Source organism: Nicotiana attenuata, unplaced genomic scaffold, assembly GCF_001879085.1.
Source record: "Nicotiana attenuata strain UT unplaced genomic scaffold, NIATTr2, whole genome shotgun sequence".
Lineage (NCBI taxonomy): Eukaryota > Viridiplantae > Streptophyta > Magnoliopsida > Solanales > Solanaceae > Nicotiana > Nicotiana attenuata.
This window is the reverse complement of record NW_017670241.1, coordinates 1,744,109-1,768,433: the sequence shown is the minus strand read 5'-3', so window position 1 is coordinate 1,768,433 and position 24,325 is coordinate 1,744,109.

The window sequence follows — 24,325 nt, the reverse complement described above, 5'->3', positions numbered from 1 at the left end:
ATTCGAGGATGAACATTTGTTTAAGAGGGGGAGGATGTAACGACCCGGCTGGTCGTTTCATGAGTTACAGCCCCGCTTCCCTCATTTCTGCTTCTTTATGTGTTGTTCAGCTGTATTTCATCGTATCGTGTTGGTCATTTTGTGTTCGGAGTGGTCTTAGAGTGGAATGAGACACTAAGTCTCTTATTTGGAAGCTTAAGTTGGAAAAAGTCAACCGGATGTTGACTTATGTGTAGAAGATCTCGGAATTCTGATGGTTCGGATAGCTTCGTTAGGTGATTTTGGACTTAGGAGCATGCTCGGAATGTAATTTTGAGGTCCGTGGTAGATTTAGGCTTGAATTGGCGAAATTGGAAATTTGGCGTTTTCCGGTCGGCAATGGAAATCTTGATATCGGGGTCGGAATGGAATTCCGAAAATTGGAGTAGGTCCGTTGTGTCATTTGTGACGTGTGTGCAAAAATTCAGGTCATTCGGATGAGGTTTGATAGGTTTTGGCATTGTTTGCGGAATTCGAAAGTTTGGAAATCCTTAGGCTTGAATCTGAGGGTGAATTGGTGTTTTGACGTTGTTTTGAGTGTTCCAAAGGTTGGAATAAGTTTGAATGGTGATATGTGACTTGTTGGCATGTTTGGTTGAGGTCCCGAGGGCCTCGGGATGAATTTGGGTGGTTGACGAAAAGTTTGGCATTGTGTTGATGCTGTTGATTTTGCAGCTTTTGTCATTTCCGCACCTGCGGATTGGGGACCGCAGGTGCGAGGTCGCAGATGCGGAGTTTTGGCCATCAGGAGAAGAACCACAGATGCGGTTATTTGGACGCATCTGCGGCACCACAGGTGCGGTTGGTGGGGCGCAGATGCGGTCCTGGTCGTTTAAGTGGAAACCCCAGGTGCGGTTGGTTGGACCGCAGAAGCGGTTGCGCAGGTGCGAGATTTGGACCGAAGATGCAGAAGTTCTGGTAAAAAAAATACAAGTCCCCCTTCACGAATTTCAGATTCCACCATTTTTGGACGATTTTGGAGCTCCAAGCCGTGATTTCAAGAGGGAATCGATGGGTTTCAGTGAGGTCAGCTACTTGGGCCTTGTATTTTGTGTTTGTGATAATTTTTCCACTACCTAATCATGAAATTAGTGGGGAATTTGGGGTGAAGTTGAAGGTTTAGGGCTTGAGTTTTGGAGAGCTTTGATTGGGGATTTGAGGGGCCAATTTGAGGTCCGATTTTGATGATTTTGATATGTATAGACTCGGGAGTGAAAGAAGTTTCTAGTTTTGTAAGTTTTATTGGATTCCGAGACGTGGGCCCGGGGGCCGGGCTTGAGTCCACTTCGGGATTTTTTGGTCTAATTTGATTATTTTAGTGTGGAATTCATTCCTCTGGCGTATATTGATGATAATATACTTATTTTGGTTAGATTCAGAGCATTTGGAGGCCGAATCGAGAGCAAGGCCATCGCGGGTTAGAGTTTTGTCCGGTTTGAGGTAAGTAATGACTGTAAATCTTGTCCTGAGGGTATGAAACCCCGGATTTCACATCGTCTCACTACTTTGAGGTGACGCACACGCTAGATGACGAGCGTGAGGGCGTGCACCGTTGGGGATTGTGACTTGGTCCGTCCCGTAGCAACTATTAAGTTGCATATCTGACTAGAAACTATTTGATATTTATGTATTTTAGAAAGTATTACTATGTTGTGGGCTGAATGCCATATTTGGGCCTCGTGCCAAGCTGTTTGGACCCTTAGGGGCTTTGTACTACTATTCCTCACTGTTTTGATTTAATATTCGTACTTAGTCATGCTATGCGTTAGTGATTTCATAACTCAGTCTTGTTTACTCCGTTTGAGGTACAAAATGATATTTTGGGCTGAGCACCCTGTTTTACTATTAGCCCATGTGGCTTGAGTGGTTTCTGACTGAGTGAGACCAAGGGCCTGTGTTGTGAGGATATCATGGGATCGGGCTGCGCGCCGCAGCATGTTGTACTAATTTGTGATATATGGGAGGCCGAGGGCCTGATTTATTATGCCACGAGATGGCTTGTTATAGTGCTTGGGCTGTAGGAGCTCCTCCGGAGGCTGTACACCCCTAGTGAGCGCGGGTACCCTGAGTGAGTGATATGATGTTGCCCGAGGGACTGTTCTTGATCCATGCTGTGCCCGAGGGGCTGATTACGAGTGGTTGTGAGGTTGCCCGAGGGGCTGATTCTGAGTGATGTTATGCCCGAGGGACGGTTTATGGTACATGCTATTTATGATTTTCACCAATTTTACTCTAAACTTTATTGAACCTCTGTTGAAACTGTTAGGGAAACATTTTCAAAGGATTTGTTTTCTTCTGAAATTGGATTTTTAACGAGATGATTTGATTTATAAACCGTTTGGGAAACATACTGTACTTACTGCGGCATTATGACGTGGATTTGTGTGTTTTCTTATTGCTCAGTCTTTATTTACTTTTATTACTTACTGAGTTGGCGTATTCACATCACTCCCTGCACCTTGTGTGCAGATCCAGGAGTTGCGGGTCGTGATAGCGAGTGCTGATCCTTCATCCGTCGCGGATATCCGGAGTCGGCAAGGTAGCTGCATGGCGATCGCAGCCTTGCTCTTCTCCCTCTTATCTGCCTTAAACTATATTTGTATTTTACAGACTGTGATAGTCATAGTTGTATTTCAGACTGTCCTTATTAGATGCTCGTGACTTGTGACACCCCGATGTCGGGCTTATGTTGTTATCCGCACTTGTTATTTAGACGCATGTTATGGAATTTTATTAATTAATAGCTTAAAACATCTTTTTATGAAATATTGGTTTGATTTGGGATTGTGTCGGCTGGCCTAGTCTCATGATAGGCGCCATCACGACCAGGTCGATTTTAGGGTCGTGACACTTGAACTTATTCTGGTAAGATATCATGATAAGATAGGAGAAATTGGAACACGTTTTGAGTATATACATCTTTCAACACAACACTTACTTGGGATAATCGAATTCATTAAGAACAACTCGGCACATGGGAATTTGGAACCTGGACCAAACATACTTGAAACTTATGGGAACATCATGTAATTCGATTCTACAAGAGAAGTTTAGCTAACATACCTGAAATTCGCCCCTTAATAATACTATGATGGTCCACCACACCAAACAACTTCAATCTACAACAATGCAACACAATTGCACCAATATTAGCAAGATTTCTGTACTTAAGTCATTTAGACTTTTTATCAAACATCTAATGTGCATATTTTTCTACAACCTCCTTCAATAGAATTTCTTCACCAAGCACCTTCCACACCGATGATTCACCTTACAATCGTCTCAAGGCCATCCACAACTTCCATTAGCACATGCATGCCCAACAATTCACTACCAAACCATCAATCTCATCAATTAAACCATTTTACAATCTCTACAACACCAACACAACCTAGGTTAGGCACTTATGGCTTCCAGTCACCATCCCATAAGTCATAACACATCTTTCATACATAAATAATCACCATAGATTAGTTAGAGATGGTAGACATACCTCTTATAGTGAAACTTTTGAGATTCACAACAAGTGTCTCTAAAGTGTCCTGCAAGACTTCATTTCTACATTCAGCATTACAAAGACTATCTTTAACAATTTTTAATTCCATTTATCATAGTGGTGTTCACCAAACAGAGGAGGTCTTCCAATGTGCATTCCAAGCGGTACTGGGGGTTCTATCTCCGCAGCTTGGTGTTCATCAATCACAGCATAGTGTCATATAGCCTCATCCTCATTTTCTTCCTCTTGATCACTTCCACTGTCCTCATATGCTACCAAGAAGGCCTGCTTCATTGCTTCAGCAAATTCTTTGCCTAGGATTTTCCTTTGTTGGAACCCTTTTCTCTCATCTTCTCCCGTTTCTCTTTTTCAGCTCGTTCTTTCCTCCGCTCAATTTCCCACATTGGGCAGTCCTTAACCATGTGATCTAGCTTGCCGCACTTGTAGCACCCATCATAGTTAGCTTTGTCAATCTGCTTAGGCTTACTACTGGTCTCTCTCTTGGATGCACTTTTTAAATTCTTCATGAACCTCTTGAACTTGGTAAACATTGCTAGATCAGGATCATCATAGTCAGATTCATCATCCCTAGACGCTTTAAGAACCAAGGCCTTATCTACTTTGGTTCTTCCTTGCGCAGTTCTATCTTTCTCATTTCATGAGTTTTTAAGTTTCCAACCAACTCATCAAGTGAGATTTTGTCCAATTCCTTGGCTTCCTGGATTGCAGTGACTTTTGATTCCCATAAATCTGGAAGGATTCTTAGAACTTTGCTAACTAACTCTTCTGAGGTAAACACCTTTCCAAGTGATTTCAGTTCATTGGTTATTATAGTGAACCTAGTCATCATATCCTGGATGGGCTCAGACTCCTTCATGAAGAAGAGCTCATAGTTTCTCATGAGTTGTTCTATCCTTGATCTCTTTACTTGGTTTGTTCCTTCATGAGCAGTTTGGAGGGCATCCCATATCTGCTTCACATTGGAGCACACAGAAATTCTATTGTACTCATCAGGACCAAGTCCAAAGGTACGGATTTTCTTATCCTTTGCATTCTTCTCCATCATTCTGAAATCTGCTGCCATAAATTCGAGGGGTCCTTAGGAACTATTTCATTTTGTGCATTTTGATTAGAAGGAATCAAAGGACCTTGGTTCACCATGGTCCATAGTTCATAGTCTTCAGTTGTCAGGAAGTCTTCAATTCTTGCTTTCCACCAACTTTAATATTTTTCATTGAAAAGGGGTGGCCTGGTAGTTGATTGTCCTTCATTAATTCCGCGAGGAGAACTTATCCTGCTTCCAAGATCTCTCTAGGTGTTAGCCGTGTAAATGGAAGAACCCGCTCTGATACCAATTGTTAATTTAGTGCCCGTATGTATTACTAAAGAACTTGATTCTTTACCTTGTTCCTCAAGCATAAAGTAAATAAGCAATAAAATGAACACAATAATTTTTACGAGGAAAATCACCCAGCTCAAAAGGTGCAAAAACAACAACCTACCATATAGGATTTTCAACTCCAACTCCACTAGAACAATGAGCCAAAATGTACCAATCATAAGACTGTAATTAAATACTCTCCGGTACTCCTACTACTCCTATGTGATTCACAAGTTACTCAAACTTGTAAAGCAAAATACTCACTCCAACTCACTAATTGTTTATGACACTTGCTTACAACTCAGTTTCCTAAAATACATTCACTAGACTGACTCAGGAAGAATACAATACAAGTACTTGACTTGAGTAAATGACTCATGACTCTTTAGTTGATGTGTAAAAGGATAGTTTAGAAGTCCAAAGTTGATCATATTTAAACGCTTCAACTTGAGATCTTCTAGGAGTCCTATCCATAGTCAGCTTCCTCTTTGATAGGACTCTTACTATTCTAAGGATTCCACAAGCTTTGGGACCTTTGTCTCTGACTGAATTACCCGTATTTTTTTTTAGCAACAACCCTTATCACATATAGCAGCCTTCTACCACCAAACTCGGACCTGGATAACTTTTAGATAAAGTTACTATTTTGTACAGATGTACAAGTATCAACATGAGGAGCTGGTCCTTTCTCTTGAGGAGCTGGTTCTTTAGAACAATTAAGCAGCTACGTTGAGGAGGTGGTTCTTTGAATATATAGTCACACTTTGTTAATCATCAAGACTTCGATACTCAACAGATCATGCGTCTAATAGCTAGTTAATAGTGTTGAAAATGATTCTTGACTCGTAAAGAATGGTTGCCAGAATCTCAAAGTTTATTTAGGGACAAGTTGTCACAACAATTGCACTTGTGTTGATCTAAAGAGGATTGTGTGGAGAAAGTAGGTACATATTAGGCAATGCATGCATGCTTGGCGAGTGGTACGTACGCAAGCCTAAAGGTTCAAATATCATAAGACGTCTGGCATGCCTCCTAGATAGACTTGCCTGGTCATACATCTTATCTTATATATAGTTAGCCTCTCGCTTAGTACTATAAACGTCTTTGTCGTGGAGAGTACGTGCAAGTCTTCAAATTTGCAAAGGTAAAAACTCTTAGGTTTGGGACGTAATAAGGTTTCCAAAGTACGATCATAATTTCGATATGTCTCAAACACATTAGTAGGATTTGATTTGGATGTAATTCTTGCACTTTTCAAGCATAAATCTTCAGAATTCTCTCCATATATGATCATCACTTTCATTTCACCACTTTCATTATTTTTAATCAAGCTCTACGATTTCTTGCTCAAGAAATTGCACCAAGAATTATCATTGAAGTAATGTTGCTTGTGGCAACTAGCAAAATTCTATGGATTAAAAAAGCGAGGATGTTAATTGTTGTCTATCCCATTAGTTTCTTTGTAGAGGGCTCTTGTACTAGGCACCTTGCATAGAAGGTGGCCGAGGCATTAGATACTCTTTTAGGTATAATTTTTTTTATCTGTTATGTTAATATTTCATATTTATTATTACTAACCCATGGGCTACTGACAGCCCTGAGTTAGGCTAGCATTTGAAAGACCTTTTAAATAAATATTTGGGTTGGGTTGCTAAACAATATAGCCTACTTGTCACGATCCGGATTTTCCACCCTCGGGAGTCGTGATGACGCCTACTAATGTGAGCTAAGCAAGCCAATTATTTGACAATTCACCTTTTTACCCATTTTATAGTCCTTAACAATTAAGAAGAGATAACATTTAAACAGCGGAATTTAACATAAGCGGAAGAAAAACAATAAGCTATCTGAACATGAATATCTAATACAACTGTTTGAATTTCGACTACCCAGAACTGGTGTCACAGTTTCACGGACGATCTAAGAATACTAAAAGTAAAGGACTGAAAGAAATAAATACAACACTGTCTCTGGAAATGCATGAAAGAAACAGGAATGGTAGATAGAGGGAGACGCCAAGGCCTGCGGACGCCTGCGGGACTACCTCGGGTTGCCTGATGAAACAAGAATCAGCAATCCCACTGCGGTCCGAAGTCTACAACACTGGGGTCTGCACACAAGAGTGCAGAGTGTAGTATCAGCACAACCGACCCCATGTGCTGGTAAGTGCCTAGCCTAACCTCAGCGAAGTAGTGACGAGGCTAGGACTGGACTACCAAGTAAACCTGTGCAATTTAACTATATACAGCGGAAAAGAATAACACTAATATACAGTCAAGTATGGGAGGGGGAAACATGCTGCGGGGAAAAATCGAATAGTAACAGAAGAACAACAAATAAATATGAGGGTCACCACAGTTCAACTGAAAATAGGAAGGGGGAAATCATGCCGCGGGGTACAACAAGTATCAACAGGAAACCAGCAATTAATGTAGAGAAACTGTAACTCAATTAACAATCAAAATTAGGAATTCAAAGACAAGTGCACGGCATCACCCTTCGTGCTTTATCACTCTCTCACTAAAACAATATACGACATCACCCTTCGCGCTTTAACACTCTCTCACCATAACATTACACGGCATCACCCTTCATGTTTTACACTCTTCCTCACCCAAGCAACAATCACAAGGCAAATAGCGTAAAGGAATCTATAACATTGAAATAAAATCAAGTAACGACAGAAAATCAGTAAATAAACGTAAAGGACAACATAACTCAATTACCAGCAAGAATCAGGAAAATCAAGGACAAGTGCATGGTATCACCCTTCGTGCTTTTACTCTCGTTCTCACCATAAGAATCAATATAAATTGCACGGCATCACCCTTCGTGCTTTTACTCTCATCCTCACCATGAAATCAATATAATAGGCATAGAATGGTACATCGTGCAGCACAGCATCACCCTTCGTACTTTACCCTCTTTCCTCACAATCATACACGGCATCTCCCTTCGTGCTTTAACTCTCTTCCTCACCCAAACAACAATCACAAACAATGGGGCGAGGGAAATAAATGATATTGCAATAATAATCCCGGCAAGGGAACAACAATTCAACAATTAAGTCGTGGCAAGGGAACAACACCAATAACATCAACATCCCGGCAAGGGAGATAACAAATAAAGCAACAATGACCCGGCAAGGGTGGTAACATAATGATCTCTTCTCTTTCTCACTTTTATGTCACAATTCACTTTACAACTCGAGCCAATGCTTTAGAGGTTCAATTATCACTTATACCTTCACAATTCATTTCACAACTCGAGCCAATGCTCTAAAGGTTCAATTGTCACTTATACTTTCACAATTCGTTATACAACTTGAGCCAACGCTCCTCAATGTTCATAGGTCACAATTCTTTCCACAAACTTTATACAACGAATAGAAACCATCACCAAGGCATGAAAGATACAACGAAGTCATGATAATCACAATATAAAGACTCACGGGCATGTTAGATACCAACGTATAGATACTCGTCACCATGCCTATACGTCGTACTCAACAATTACCACATAGCAAATAGGACTCGACTCCTAATCCCTCAAGCTAAGGTTAGACCAAACACTTACCACAAAGCCACGAGCACGATCAAGCTTCAACTACCGCTTTACCTCTTGGTTTCACTTCCAACTCGCTTGTATCTAGCCACAATTTACTTAATAACATTAATAAATGCTAAATATACCCATTCTAATGTATAAAAATAGGTTTTCGAGTGTTTTCCCCAAAAAGTCAAAAATTGCCCCCGGGCCCTCATGGTTAAAACTCGAGGTTCGAATCAAAACCCGATTACCCATTCATCCCCGAGCCCGGATATATGATTGATTTTGAAATCCGACCTCAATTTGAGGTCTAACTCCCCAAATTTCAATATTCTTAGGTTTTTCCCAAAGTTCCCAATTCCACCATGAAAACCCTAGATTCTAGGATGAAATCTTGTAAAGAGAAGTTAAGGAGTAAAGAAAATGAGTTAGAAATCACTTACCAATGTTTTGGAGAAGGAAGGTTGTTTGAAAAATCGCCTCTTATGTTTTTGGGATTTTGAAAAATGAAAAATGACTGAAAATCCCATCTAAATATACTAATCTCAGATGCGCTGTGCGGACATCACAATATCGACTGCGGCCGCACAGCCCTTCCTGAGTACTGCAGTGACATATTTTAGTATTTTGGCCATACCTTTCCCTACAAATGTCCAAATTGTGGTTTCTTTAGCTTTCTGGAAACTAGACACGAAGGGCTACAACTTTTGTTTTTGAATCATCTCAAAATTCCTTGTATATCAAAAGATATAGGCTTCCGAATTTGAACCAGTGAACCTGTGCGGACCGCACAAAATCGAGTGCGGCCGCACAGCCCCCAGTGCAGACAACACAAAAACCAGTGCGGACCGCACTGGCAGGTTCAGAGATTTGCACTTCTCTGAACCTCCAATAGCCATGCTTTAAGCCTAAGACACCCCGGAACCTACCCGAAACTCACCCGAGCCCTCGGGACTCCAAACCAAATGTGCATACTAACTCAAAAACATCATATGGACCTACTCGTGCTATCACATCATCAAAATAACATGTAAAATCATGAATTAAACCTCAAAACTCAACTTTTTCATCAAGAACTCTCAAAGTTCATAACTCTTCAATCGGAAGTCCAATTCACGCCAAATAAACTCCGTTTTTCACCAAATTTCATAGTTATCTTTCAAATACTATAACAAGTTTGTACCGGGCTCCGCAACCAAAATACGGGCCCGATAACAATGATTTCAAACATTAATTCTTTTCTTCATTTCTTAGATAATTCAGTAAAATAATTTCTTTCAAAAATTGATTTCTAATGCTTGGGACCTCGGAATTCATTTCCGCGCATACGCCCAAGTCCCATATTTTATTGTGGACCTCCCGGGATCGTCGGAACACGGATCCGGGTCCGTTTGCTCAGAATGTTGACCAAAGTCAACCATAATCAAATTTTTAACTCTAGAAATTTCTATTTCTCATATTTTCACATAGAAGGCTTTCCGGATATAGGTCCGGACTACGCACCCATATCAAGGTGAGGTAAAAATAAGGTTTTTAGACCTCGGAATACTGAATTTACTTGCAACACAAGTGATGACCGTTTGGGTCATCACACTAATACGAGCAGGCTGAGCTGGATTACATTAGCCCATTTAGATAACTCTAATCTTTGGGTGCTTTTAAGATAGCTTCAGATTTTCGTAACAGAAAAAATAATAATATTTTATATTTTGCAAATGCAACGCGTGATTCATTTGTACTATTATACTACTACTATTTATTAGTTATCTAAGGTAGCGTACATCATATGTCCCCAACAATTAATAAAGACTTATATGGCACTACTCTAAAACAGAAGATTAACCAATTAAATTCATAAAAATGAAACCATAAGCAATTATTCCACATCAAATGAAGTAATCCTTGCAAGTAAAAAATTGAGAAATTATGCAGACAATAGTAAGAGAAAATAGTATGAAAGAAATAAAAGAGAAAGAGTTTCTTATTGATACTCTCTCGAAGGTTGAGAACGATTAACAGAGATTGAGATAAAATTTGTTACTAAATTCATAAAATAGTAGTCTGAGTATGAGGATTCCGACAGAGTACAAATGTGGGAGCGAGAGAATATTTATAGTATGGACTAGTATAACTGTTTCCTAAGATCTTGCCTGCATGTTATGAATAATAATAATATTTTCTGTACGTCATGCATGATGGATTTGTAAATGTTTAGAAGTTAATGCCGAATCCCGAATATTTCGAAACTTATTGATTTACCTCCTTCTGACACTAGAAACTTCCCAGATGGTTATTTCTGGGATGATGTTGTCTGATCCCGGTATGGATGATCCGAGATGCATTTTTTCAATTGACTTTCCAGTTTAATACATTCTAGGAATCTTGTCTCATTGGAGTTGACTAAACATCTTTCATCATATGTTAACTATTATGTTTGATAGGTTACAGGTACCTTGTTTATAAGTATCTTGTTTTATGTTTTGATAATCTAACAAACTTACTATCAAGAACCAGATAAGGAACTTGTTACATATTCTCAAGACCTTAAGATCGAAAGGTTCCAGTTTGGGATATGGCTCAACTCTTCAGAGTCGAAGGAACAACTGAGGGAACAGGTCTCTACCAGCTCCCGAGGTATCTGTACAAAGTCAACTCTCCAGCTAGAAAAGTTGCTGCCTGCACACGCTATAGTACAGGAACAATGCAGCAGTTAACTTTGTATGGAAGACTTTTTACCTACCTTGCTTACATCATTGTAAGTGATGTCACACATGTATTATTAACATCAAGGAAGGTAAAATAAAGCACCCGAACACTTAGAGCCCGTTAAGCTTAACTGATCAAAAGTAGCTGATAAGCATTAAGTGTTTAAAAGCACTTTTAAGTGCTGAAGCTGATTTAATAAATAAGTAGTTACGTGTTTGGATAAAAGTGCTAAAACTGATAATAAGCAGCTGAAGAGTGTGAGAAAAAAGTGCTGAGAAGTATTTTTTTAATGTTAAAATATCTTAAATGCCCTTAAAGTTATTTACCGTAATAAGAACGTAATTTTAACAAGATTTTAAATTAAAATTGTTTAAATATAACATAATTTATGTCTCATTATACTTTTAACAAAAAATAATTAGATAAGATTATTTTATAAATATAAATTATTTTATAATAAGTTAAACAACAATCATAATTGTTAATATAATAATTAATATTTTGACTAAAGTTTGTGATAAAACATAATTAAAAGTTACATAAAATATTTGTACAAAATAAATATGCAATTAATGAAAGCTTGTGTGTTGTAATTAAAATAAAACACTTCAATTATCATAAATATTTGCAGCAATATCATCACGAGTTACCATCATTAGCCAAAAAAAAAAAAAAAGTTGCCATAAAAGTTTGGTATATAATAAACAATGCAAGCAAATCTTTTAAATTAAAGAAGATGAACGAAGAGTGATTTATAAACGAGCAGCTTTGAGCTTTCTCACTTGCTTTTGACATAGAAAAGCTGCAAAACTTGAATATATTTTCTTGATGATGGCCGCAGGGTTACGGAATTTGAAGAAAAGACGTGAAAAAGGTGAAATAATGACATCAAGAAGAGGGTCGAGGTTAATTTATTTTAATAAACGTATTTCAGGAATTATGAAATAATATTAGGGATAGAATAGTAAAATATTTGGTCAACCCTAAAGTGCTTATAAGCTGAAATTTGATAAGTTGGGGTGACCAACTTATGGCTTATGGCTTATTTTGGCTTATAAGCTCTTGACTTATAAGCACTTTTAATTTGACCAAACGCGTAGATAAGCCAAAAATAGCTTATAAGCTAGTTTGACCAACTTATAAGCTTAGCCAAACACCCTCTTAGAGAATACACAAAAGCTCTCTGACGTGATTGATCATCCAGCAAGCAATTTTCAAGTGTATCAAGAACAAAGAACAAAACAACTACGGACCAGTTCCCACATTAAGTTATTGTATGTCCTCAGTTGAGTTGAAGTAATAGTTCTTCAAGTGTAATTCCTACTTAGCTTGTTTAGAAGTATTCTGTAGGAAACTCTTTGTAAACACTAAACCCTTGTGTTTGAATCTTGGCTAGAGTTAGTCGAGTTGTAAAGTCTTTGCAATAGAGTTATTACAGAGTGACTTGTAATAGAGTATTACAAGTTAGTGAGGGATTAAGAGGTTAATTCTTAGGTTGCATAGGTTGTAATCTAAAAGTTGCTCAATAGTGAAGTTGAAATCCTACAAGGGTAGGTCATGGTTTTTAATCCCGTTGAGCTGGAAATTTTCCACGTAAAAATCCTCTTGTCATTTATTTACTGCAGTGTGCGTGTGTTCTGTTGAACCTGATAGAGAACCTGGTTCTCTATAAAGTTTGGTGGACCCTTATATTCTATTAATTGGTATCATAGCGGGTTCTTTCTATCAGGTTAACACCTAGAAAGGATCCTCATGGCTGCTCCTCCAAACTTCGAAGAAAGGTGGTTAGCAACCGAAGACAAGATTCGAGGGGCGTTCAGCCTCTCTCCGCCCTATAACTGAAAAAAAGAAGCACGGCGAAAAGCCAACCTGATTTTTTTTTATTCAAACGATAAATAGGCGATGGCCAGTCTACTTACAGACCCCCTAGGTTCAATGGACAGTATTATAGATGGTGGAAAACTAGGATGCATGACTTCATCATGGTTAAAGATCAGAGCTATAGGATGTCATATGTGACAGACCCTGTTTCCCTACCAAGAGCCTTGGCAACCCAGCTGTAGCCATTCCCAAGACAAGGAAGGAATTCAATGATGCTGATCGAAAGGCAGTAGAGAAGAACTTTCGTGCAAAGAAAATTCTTGTTTGTGGCATTGGTCCTGACGAATACAACAAGATATCAGCATGTCAGTCAGCCAAGGAAATTTGGGAAGCTCATCAGACAGCTCACGAAGGAACAACACAAGTTAAGCAATCCAAGATAGACATTCTTACAACTGAATACGAGCTCTTTAGGATGAAAGATGATGAATCTATTCAAGATATGCATACCTGTTTCACCTCTATCATTAATGAGCTTCACTCTTTTGGTGAAATCATTCCAAGAAATAAGCTTGTCAGAAAAATCCTCAGTGTGCTGCTCAATTCTTGGGAAAGGAAAGTGAACGCCATTACAGAGGCTAAGGACTTGCATGAGCTAACCATTGATGAGCTTGTCGGCAATCTGAAAACATATGAAATGAAGAAGAAGAAGGACAATGAAAGAAGAGAGCCCAAAAAGAAGAAGAACCTGGTCCTCAAGACAGACACCAATGGTTCAGGTGATGAGGATAGTGATATGGCTAACTTGACAAGAAGATTCCAGAAGATGGTTCGCAGGAATGGAGTCATTCCAAAAAGGGGAAGTTCTAGCAAGCCAAAAAATTTTGACCTCTGTAATAAATGTGGCAAGCCAGGACTTTGTCGTGCCCCCTTTTTCCCTCCTCGCGGAGAACGTTCGGGTTTCCACATTTCATAGGGGATCGACTCGTTTCCTTTTGGGAATTGGGTATTTGAAGAAACGCCACCTAACGAGTTATGGTGTGTTAGGGTACCTTGAGAAATTAACTCATGGACTAGTTTGCATTACCCGAGATTTAGGGTAAGGGCTCGAAATAACTTTGAGGGAAGGTGTTAGGCACCCCTCGCAGTCTACAATGGTGGGTCCCGACCGAACTCATATGAATCAGTCCTTTTGAACAAGGAAATAGTTTGACCATGTGTGATTCAAGTAACGAAACAAGGGAAAGATTTTGAACAAGTTGCACATATATGAAGAAAAGTAAATTCATTTAAACAACGGGAGTTGGGAAAAGGGTCCTAGGTTGGTTAGCCTACAGGATCATACCCAGACAATGCCCGGCAATCACTCCTCAATGAGGGGCTACACGTGGCATTAGCGCGTAGTCATCATATCCTTACTACCCAATTCCCTCCCCTTGTCATAACCTAAAGCGTTCTAGCAACCTTGAAAGATATCCTATGCGTGCACTACCTGTCCCTTCTTTGTGGCCCTGGAGGTATTTAGGACCTCTAATTTGGAAAGTTCTAGACCATCCTAAGGTGTTTAAAGGAGAAAAGTCTAAGGGTCAACCAAAACAATTAGGACTGCATTTAAAGGGGGGAAACAATTAAAGGCTCACATTTTACCTCCGCAAGCGGAAACAAAAAAGTGCACGTCTCAAACAACTGTTTAAGAGAAAAACCTTAGAACATGATATCTAGGTGAGCTGAGAGTATACAGTATTAAACTATGACCAAAGTGCCAAAAACCTATTCAGCTTGCCTACTGATTTTAGAACTATTGAATATGAACAATCACGGATAACAGAACATGGTTTTACAGTTGCAGAATTTTAATCGCCCTATAGGCTTGCCTAGGCGTATAACATTGATGTCCTATGAGCATGATATCTATTATTGAGCAGGGATGCAGTAAAACTGTAAACAGTTTCAAACGGGCGATTTGAATCCTATAGGCATGATTTCTACTGACATTGATTGAGAAACAAGTAGGTTAGTTAATCTGATTCAGAACTTGCAGGCGTGAGTTAAAGTTAGGCTGATTTTAGATCCTATATGCATGATTTCTATTAAAGCCGTTTTAATTCTATAGACATGATTTCTAAGGAGATGAATTTGAATACATGTTGTAAGGGAAACTGTACTTCAATTACTTTATACCCTATAGGCATGATATCCAATTATAGAGCTAATTTAGATCCTATAGGCGCTTCTAATTGTGTGAAAGCAAAGCATGCAGAATTCACCAAAGCAAGTCCTATAGGCATATTATCTAACAAACACGTTTTTTGAATTGAAACAGACCCCATAGGCATGTTATCTACCCGATTTTACCAACAATATGCAACTACCCACCCGTTTTCACTAATCACCCCAAATGTTTGTTTACAATAATTATTACAGACCAAGAACTGAATATAAATTACATAAATAAAATAGAAGCTAAGCTATAGGGAGCCTGCAGTAGGCCCAAATGATTTTCAAGCCTCCAGTAGTCTCAAATGTCAAAGTTCCATAGCCAATTTCATGTCCAAGTGTGTCAGAGTTCCCTAAGGACCTCAAGGATCCTGGGCAGTGCTCACACCCAGACTTTCTCAAATAGTAACTGATTATTGTGTAGTGTGGAAGTGCCATCCCTGATATACCAGAGTTTAGAGAAATCTCAAGGGTCTCAAGGCAGTACACATATCAGAGGGGCAGAACCTAGTAATCTAAGAGTAAAGTGAGAGTGCTTGACATAGTTTTGAAAAGGTTTTGAAAATAGTACAGAGATGACTCTAGGAGTGAAAAGACTTTCTGAAACAGGAAATAGTTTGGTGGTAAAAGACAATTTGACAAGAGTGCCAAAACTCTTTTGAAAACAACAGACAATCCATTGATCATAAAACATCCAGATTCAGAAACACTCAACAAACAGATCTCACATGGGGATAAAGGGATTGGGGCACATAAGAGTCACATTGGGGGTACATGGATAGGGTATAGAGGAAACATATAGTCAACAACTGCATAAAACACTTAGGGTCTTAGAAACTTAGCGGGCTAGTCATGGTCAGTAAATAGCTAAAACAGATATCACAGATGTAATATAGAAAACCTGACATATCTTGAGCAGGATTAAATATACAGGCAGGGTCAGTCATATACATCAAATAACCAACATGATCACATAATTAAGGGATTAAACAGATATTCACAAATAGGCTGGTGTAGTATCAGATAACTAGGTGAAGTGTAGGCATGCTAATCATACATTGAACAGGACAATGTTTAGACATGCTAGGCAAAGAAGTAAGTAGGAAGACAAATTGAATTCATAGCTGATGAACTAGTGCGGGAATGAAACACATAGGTTTTGGGTTTCAAAATTTAACTAGAGGCATACCAGTTGAAGAAAAGAGTGCAGAATATAAAGCAGATGTAGTTCCAATATCTAGCCTTGGCTTTCAGCCGGCTAGACCAGTGAATACCACAAGTAGCAGAGAAGAAAAGAGAGCTTTAGAGTGTAAGTGTATTTCGTGAACTAATGTTCATGTCTAAAGTGAGAATAGGAGGGAGTTTAAATAGTAATCAAGAGTTAAAAAAAATAAGGTAAAGAATCAATCATGTAGCAATTAGAGAAATTTAGGGAATCAATTACATGTAAAATCAGTAAGTCCTCCCTTTGATCAAGGGATAATCAATGGTAAAAGCAGGACATATACTTAAGGAAGGAAATCGAGTACAGCGTAAGTAATTAGGGTCGAATGCACAGGGGTTTCAATTAAGGAAACAATCAGTAAGAATCAGCAAAAATAACAAATAAGGCAAGGGACAATTAATAAGGTAAGCAGTTCAATTAAACCGAGTAGAGAGGTAAGAATCAAAAGTTTTGTTAATGAAAAGTGTTCAAATCAAACCAAGAAATAAGGACTTCAGAATAATCAAGGGTTCAATCAAAGAGAAAATCACGTAAAAAGTCAGCAAGTATCACAAACAACTTAAATAAATCAAGAAATAACAGTCAAAATTGAACATAGACATATAGGATCAGTAGAAAAGTTGAACCAAGAACTTAGTAGAGGCATGTTAGGATAAGAAAATCATGCAACATTTAAATGGCCAAAGAGAAATCACAAGAGCCAAGGCAAGAACACAGTCAGCACACCAGTACTTAGAAACCAAACAAAGAATGTCAAAAATTAGGGTTTTTAGTATAGACGAGTTAATGTTGTAGCAAACTTACGAAATCAGTCAAAACATATAAGGAGCAGAAGATCAAACACTCAAAATTACCAAATGTTTTGGAAAAAGAAATTTCAGGAAACCCTAGTTTAGAGAAAGATGAAAAATCATTCGAAAATCATACGATTCTTGTAAAGAATCACAAGGTCATTGTAAAACTCATATGAAATAAGTCCAAATCATCTCAGATCAAAAAGATTCAGAAGAAAAATTAGGGTTTCGAGGAGAATAACACAGAGGTGAAGAAACATGCTTAGAAACCCATAGATCATAGTCGATGTAGGACGTTCTTACTCGGAATCACATTGGAGCAACCTGAAATAGGCGAGAAAGGGACCATAGATGCAAGCCAACTAACCTTGGTCCCTTGAGGACCTTGGAGATGGTAATACCAACGTGAGAGAGGTTACTAGAGGCCTGGGGGGGGGGGCTGGTGGTGAGAAACCACCATAGATAGCCATAGATCAGTGACGGTGAGGTCCGATTAGGGTTAGGCTTGAGAGCATTTGAGAGAGGAGATGGATTTCAGGGCGGCAGATGGTGGGAAATGAAAGGGTTTGGGGGGTTGTTTGGGACTAAAAAAGGATGGGGCTTTTGTGGCCGTTGATCTCTATGATCAACGGCCGAGATTGAAAGGGTTTCGGGGCCGGATCGGGTATTAGGGTTTGGGCTGGGTAAATTTAAATTTAAATTGGGCTGGCATTGATATATTTTAACATATATATATATATATATATATGTTAAAAAATATGTGAGAAAAAAATTGGATATCAACAGCGCCCCTCTTTACCCGAGAAGGATGAAAGAGTTTTCGGGTAAAGAAATGATGGCTAATTTTGACCGAACAGGATGTCTTGAAAGATAGGGGCTGGGCTCCGGTCTTTAAGCTGCCTACATATCCCTGGTTATACAGGAATCAGGCCATGTGTAGTTCCGGATTCATTGGCGGAATATACAGATGAAGTCATTGCAAGGACAAATGCGAGATGCAAGAGCGGCTATGGTGAACGGTTAAGTTTGAGATAGTTTGAAGGAACTGGAGCGAGGTTGCTCCTGCTAGGATAGCAGTTGCTTGCTGGTCAGCTGCAGATGAAGAGATGCTACAAACATAGATGTGCGCGGAAATTTAAACATGATGCAGGTTCCTTTTGGACCATGAAGGTTATCTTTGGACGGTTAAGGATGACGTCCTCGGACCATGATGTCCTGGGTCATAAATTGTTTAGTGAGGGATTCACAGGCCATGAAATGGTGTTCTCGGGCCATGAATATGGTGCCTCCGAACCATGATGCCTTTGAATAATGATATGCAAATTTAAGGGATCCTCAGGCCATGGCATGGTGTCCTCCGGCAATGAGGATGATGCCTTTAGACTATGACGCCTTTGGACAGATTGGAGATATTTCAGCCCATGAGATGCAACAATAAGATGTTGACAAGACAAGGCTTAGTCTTACAATATGAAGGGAAGAGCTTAGCCCGATAGAAGAGCAAATAGATAGTACCAGAGTAGAGCAACATTCATGCAAGGAGGGACAATGCTCAGTCCCATGCAAATAGAAGGCAGTGCTAAGCCTTATGCAAATATGGAGGCAAGGATTAGCCTCGTGCAGGATGCGGGACAAGGCTTAGTCCCATGCAAATGGAAGGCAGTTCTCAGCCTTATGCAAATATGGAGGCAGGGATTAGCCTTATGCAGGATGCGGGACAGGGCTTAGTCCCATGCAAATACGGAGGCAGGGATTAGCCTCATGTAGATAGGGAGACAGGGATTATCCTCATGCAGATGGGGAGGCAGGGATATGCAAGATAGGGAGGCAGGGATTAGCCTCATGAAAATACGGAGGCAGGGATTAGCCTCATGCAAATATGGAGGCAGGGATTAGCCTCATGCAGGTAGGGAGACAAGGATTAGCCTCCTGCAAATATGGAGGCAGGGATTAGCCTCATGCAGATAGGGAGGCAGGGATTAGCCTCATGCAAGTAGGGAGGCAGGTATTAGCCTCATACAAATATGGAGGCAAGGATTAGCCTCATGCAGGTAGGGAGGCAAGGATTAGCCTCATGCAAATAGGGAGGCAAGGATTAGCCTCATGCGGATATGGAGGCAGGGATTAGCCTCATACAGATAGGGAGGCAGGGATTAGCCTCATCCAAGTAGGGAGGCAGGGATTAGCCTCATGCAAATCAAGGAGGCAAGGATTATCCTCATGCGAATATGGAGGCAAGGATTAGCCTCATGCATGATATGGAGGCAGGGATTAGCCTCATGCCAATCAGTGAGGCAAGGATTAGCCTCATGAAAATGTGGAGGCAAGAATTAGCCTCATGCAAGATAGGGAGGAAGGGATTAGCCTCATGCAAATGTGGAGGTAGGGATTAGCCTCATGCAAGCATGCGGGACAGGGCTTAGTCCCATGCAAAGAGCGAGTAGCAAATAAGAGTAGCATATGTCTTAGCTGGAGATATATTCGGTATCTGATGGTCCGATTGATAGTGATCTTGTTACGTGTACATTTTTGCGGATGTTACCATTGCGTCCGATCTACCTGCGCTCAAAGAAAAATTGTAAGTTTTGTGAGGGGGAGGTTGGTTCGTGCTTCTATCTGCTAGCCTTGCTTTGCTCCGTTCTGGATGCCTTTCGAATTTTCCTGGGTAACCTGACTGTTACGGAAATAGAGTTTTCGAAAATATGCAATTATTGATAAAAATAGTGTTATTTGGAAACATATTGAAATATCAAGTAATTTAGATGAACTAGGGACTGTGACACATTTCAGAGACACTGCAGCTTCCTTATGTTAGAATTTTGAGGGTCCTCCTCAAAATTCTGCCCAGTTTGGTAGATGATCCTTCGGCCGCTTGTGAGTAACGAGTCTTGTTGAACCTTCTTCGGAATTTTGAGAATCCTTCTCAAAATTCTGCCCCTGTTTCTTAACCAATTTCTGATCGCCTGGCATATGTTAGCGTTAGCTGGACTTGCTCCGGAATTTTGAGGGTCCTCCTCAAAATTCTACCCCAGTTTCTGATATTGGGGGGGGGGGGGAGGGAAATGTAAATTTTATTATGATATGACCGAACCCATAAGGCTGCCTATGTATCCCCTCTTGAACGGGAATAAGGTCAAGCGTAGTTCAATTACATCAGATGATTAAATGTAAATAGTTTAAGCATAATATCTTTTGACTGCGTCTGAATTGATTGGTTTTGGCCTGATTTCTCCATCCATCTCTGCAAGTATGAGTGCTCCTCCTGTCAGCACCCTGTGAACCATGTACGGACCTTGCCAGTTGGGAGAGAATTTCCCTTTGGCTTTATCTTGATGCAGGAAGATCTTCTTCAGTACCAGCTGTCCCGGTGCAAATTGCCTTGGTTTGACTCTTTTGTTGAAAGCTCTGGACATTCTGTTCTGATAAAGTTGACCGTGACATACTGCGTTCATCCTTTTTCCATCTATAAGGGCCAACTGTTCGTAGCGACTCCTAATCCATTCTGCATCACTGAGTTCAGCTTCCTGTATGATTCTTAAAGAAGGAATCTCTACCTCGGCTGGGATGACAGCTTCAGTACCATAAACCAGCATGTAGGGAGTTGCCCCGGTTGATGTGCGAACTGTGGTGCGGTATCCCAACAAAGTGAAGGGTAGCTTCTCGTGCCATTGTTTGTGATTTTCTACCATCTTCCTTAGTATCTTCTTGATGTTTTTGTTGGCGGCTTCTACGGCTCCGTTCATTTGAGGTCTATAGGTGGTGGAATTCTTGTCCTTGATTTTGAAGGTTTCACACATGGCTTTCATCAGATCACTGTTGAGGTTGGCGGCATTATCCGTAACGATGGACTTGGGAACTCAGAATCGGCAAACAATACGATCTTTGACAAAATCTGCAATGACTTTCTTGGTTACGGCTTTGTAAGATGCAGCCTCTACCCATTTTGTGAAGTAATCAATGGCTACCTGAATAAACCTGTGCCCATTCAAAGCAGTGGGCTGAATCGGATCGATGACATCTATTCCCCAGGCGGCAAACGGCCACGGTGAGCTTGTTGCATTGAGCTGATTTGGCGGCACTTTTATCATATCGGCATGCACTTGACATTGGTAGCATTTGCGGACATACTGGACACAGTCTGTTTCCATGGTCATCCAAAAGTAACTGGCCCTGAGTATCTTCTTGGCTAAGACAAAACCATTCATGTGCGGACCGCAAGTCCCAACATGTATATCCTCAAGCAGTTTAGAAGCTTCTTTTGCGCCGACACATCATAGCAACCCCAAATCAGGAGTTCTTCTTTACAAGTTTCCTCCGCTGTGGAAGAAGAGATTGGACAATCTCCGGAGTGTGCGTTTTTTAGTGTGGTTTGCATACTCCGGATATTCCCCTTTCGCCAAATACTCCTTGATGTCATGGAACCAAGGCTTTTCATCTGTCTCTTCCTCGACGTGAGCACAGTAAGCCGGTTGATTATGGACTCTTACTAGGATGAGATCACTGAAATTCTTATCTGGATGCTGTATCAAGGATGATAAAGTGGCCAATGCATCGGCAAACTCATTCTGAACTCTGGGCACATGTCGGAATTCTATCTTCGTGCTCCTCTTTCTCAATTCCTGCACATGGTGCAGATATGGCAATATCTTGGAATTCTTGGTGGCCCACTCTACTTGTACCTGGTGCACAAGCAAATCTGAATCACCGATTACCAGCAGCTCCTGAGCGTTCATGTCGACCGCCATGTTGTGTCCTAGTATGCAGGCCTCATACTCTGCCATGTTGTTGGTGCAGGGAAATCTGAGTTTAGTAAATACCGGATAATGTTGACCCATTTCTGATACCAAAACTGCTCCAATGCCTACTCCTTTGAAATTTGCATCTTCGTCAAAGAACATCCTCCAACCGTTGTATGCTTTAGTAATATCTTCTCCTACGAATGACACCTCTTCATCAGGAAAATACGTTTTCAAGGGTTCGTATTCTCCTCCCACCGGATTCTCAGCAAGATTATCTGCCAATGCTTGTCCTTTGACCGCCTTTTGAGTTACGTAGACGATATCGAACTCACTCAACAGTATCTGCCATTTGGCCAATTTCCCGGTCGGCATAGGTTTCTGAAATATATACTTCAAAGGATCCATCCTGGATATGAGGTATGTGGTATAGGCGTAGAAGTAATGCCTCAATTTCTGGCCGTACAGGTCAAAGCACAACACGTGCGTTCCAACAGAGAGTACCGTGCTTCGTAAGGTGTGGACTTCTTACTCAAGTAGTATATGGCTTTCTCCTTTCTCCCTGTCTCATCATGTTATCCCAGAATGCATCCGAAGGCTCCATCCAATACAGATAGATAGAGTAGCAAAGCCGTCCCGGCTCTGGCGGGACCAAGACTGGTGGTGTGGACAGGTATTCCTTGATTCTATCAAAAACCTTCTGACAGTCTTCGGTCCAGCTTGTCTCGGCATCTTTTCTCAACATCCTGAAGATGAGTTCACATATGACCGTGGACTGTGCTATGAAGCGACTGATATAGTTGAGACGCCCTAGGAAGCTAATCCGTCCTTTTTGCTCCTAGGTGGCGGTAATTCCTGAATAGCCTTGACTTTAGATTGATCTAGCTCGATCCCTCGACGGTTGACAATGAATCCCTGTAACTTCCCTGAGGGAACCCCGAATGCACACTTTGCGGGGTTCAGTTTCAAGTTGTACCTCCTCAGCCTATTAAAGAACTTCCTCAAGTCTGCTGTGTGATTTGCGGCCGTCTTGGATTTGATAATGACATCGTCCACATACAACTCTATTTCTTGTGTATCATATCGTGTCTCTATTTCTTGTGTATCATATCGTGGAAGATGGTTGTCATGGCCCTCATGTAAGTAGCCCCAATATTCTTTAGACCAAGTGGCATTATCTTTTAGCAGTATACCCCCCATGGTGTAATGAAAGCTGTTTTCTCAGCATCTTCTTCATCCATCCAGATTTGGTGATAACCCGCAAAGCAATCTACAAAGGATTGGAGTTCATGCTTGGCGCAGTTGTAGATCAGGATGTGTATATTTCGCAGTGGAAAGTCGTCCTTGAGACTTGCTCTGTTTAAATCTCGATAGTCAACACATACTCTGACTTTCCCATCTTTTTTTGGAACTGGCACAATGTTCGCTAACCAGGTTGGGTACTCAACCACCCTGAGAACTTTGGCTTTGATCTGCTTGGTAACTTCCTCCTTGATTTTCAGGCTCATGTCTGGTGTAAACTTTTTGAGTTTCTACTTCACCGGTGCACACATTGGATCGGTAGGTAACTTGTGAGCCACTATGGACGTGCTCAAATTAGTCATGTCATCATATGACCATGCGAGGATGTTGTCATACTCTGTTAAGAAGCGGATGTATTCTTCCTTCTATGTTGGTGATAAGTGAATGTTGATGCGAGTTTCCTTAACGGTCTCGGCGTCCCCCAAGTTTACTGCTTCGGTTTTGTCCAGATTGGACTTAGGCTTATTCTCAAAGTTTTCCACTTCCCTGACAACTTCCTCGGGTATTTCATCTTCCTCATCTAAATCACTGCCCTCATGTTGCGTTGCCTCATTACATGTCACAGTTACCTGTTCATCAGGAAAAGTAATGACAACGCTGTAGAAAGGAAAATGTGTAGAAAATAATAATGAATAATAAAGAGCAATGCATTTGATTAAAACTGAAAACATCCAGACAAGTACGGCTCGATGGATCGAGCATTTATTTTGAAATAAATAAGTCTTTAAAACAAAGTTACTGAAAATCTTAAATGCCTAGAATGGCTATAGAAATAAAATCTGCCAAGCTACCCAGGGACTCGACGGGCCCGGGATGGTGTGGCGGTCCAGTTCCTGAGAACAACTCCCTTCTCCACATTCTGAATAGTGAGGCCTTCTTCCTCCTCCTCTTCAATTATTGCACTGCAGTCCATGTCTTCGTCCTCCAAAACAGATTCTTCAGCCCAGCTAATGCCTCTTCTTCTGCAGTTCCCCATATTGTATCAGCTTGGTGAAAGGCTTGATCCAGACGTGGCACTGGTTGCTCAAGAGGGTAGTACGGTCCATGCCATGGAGGCGA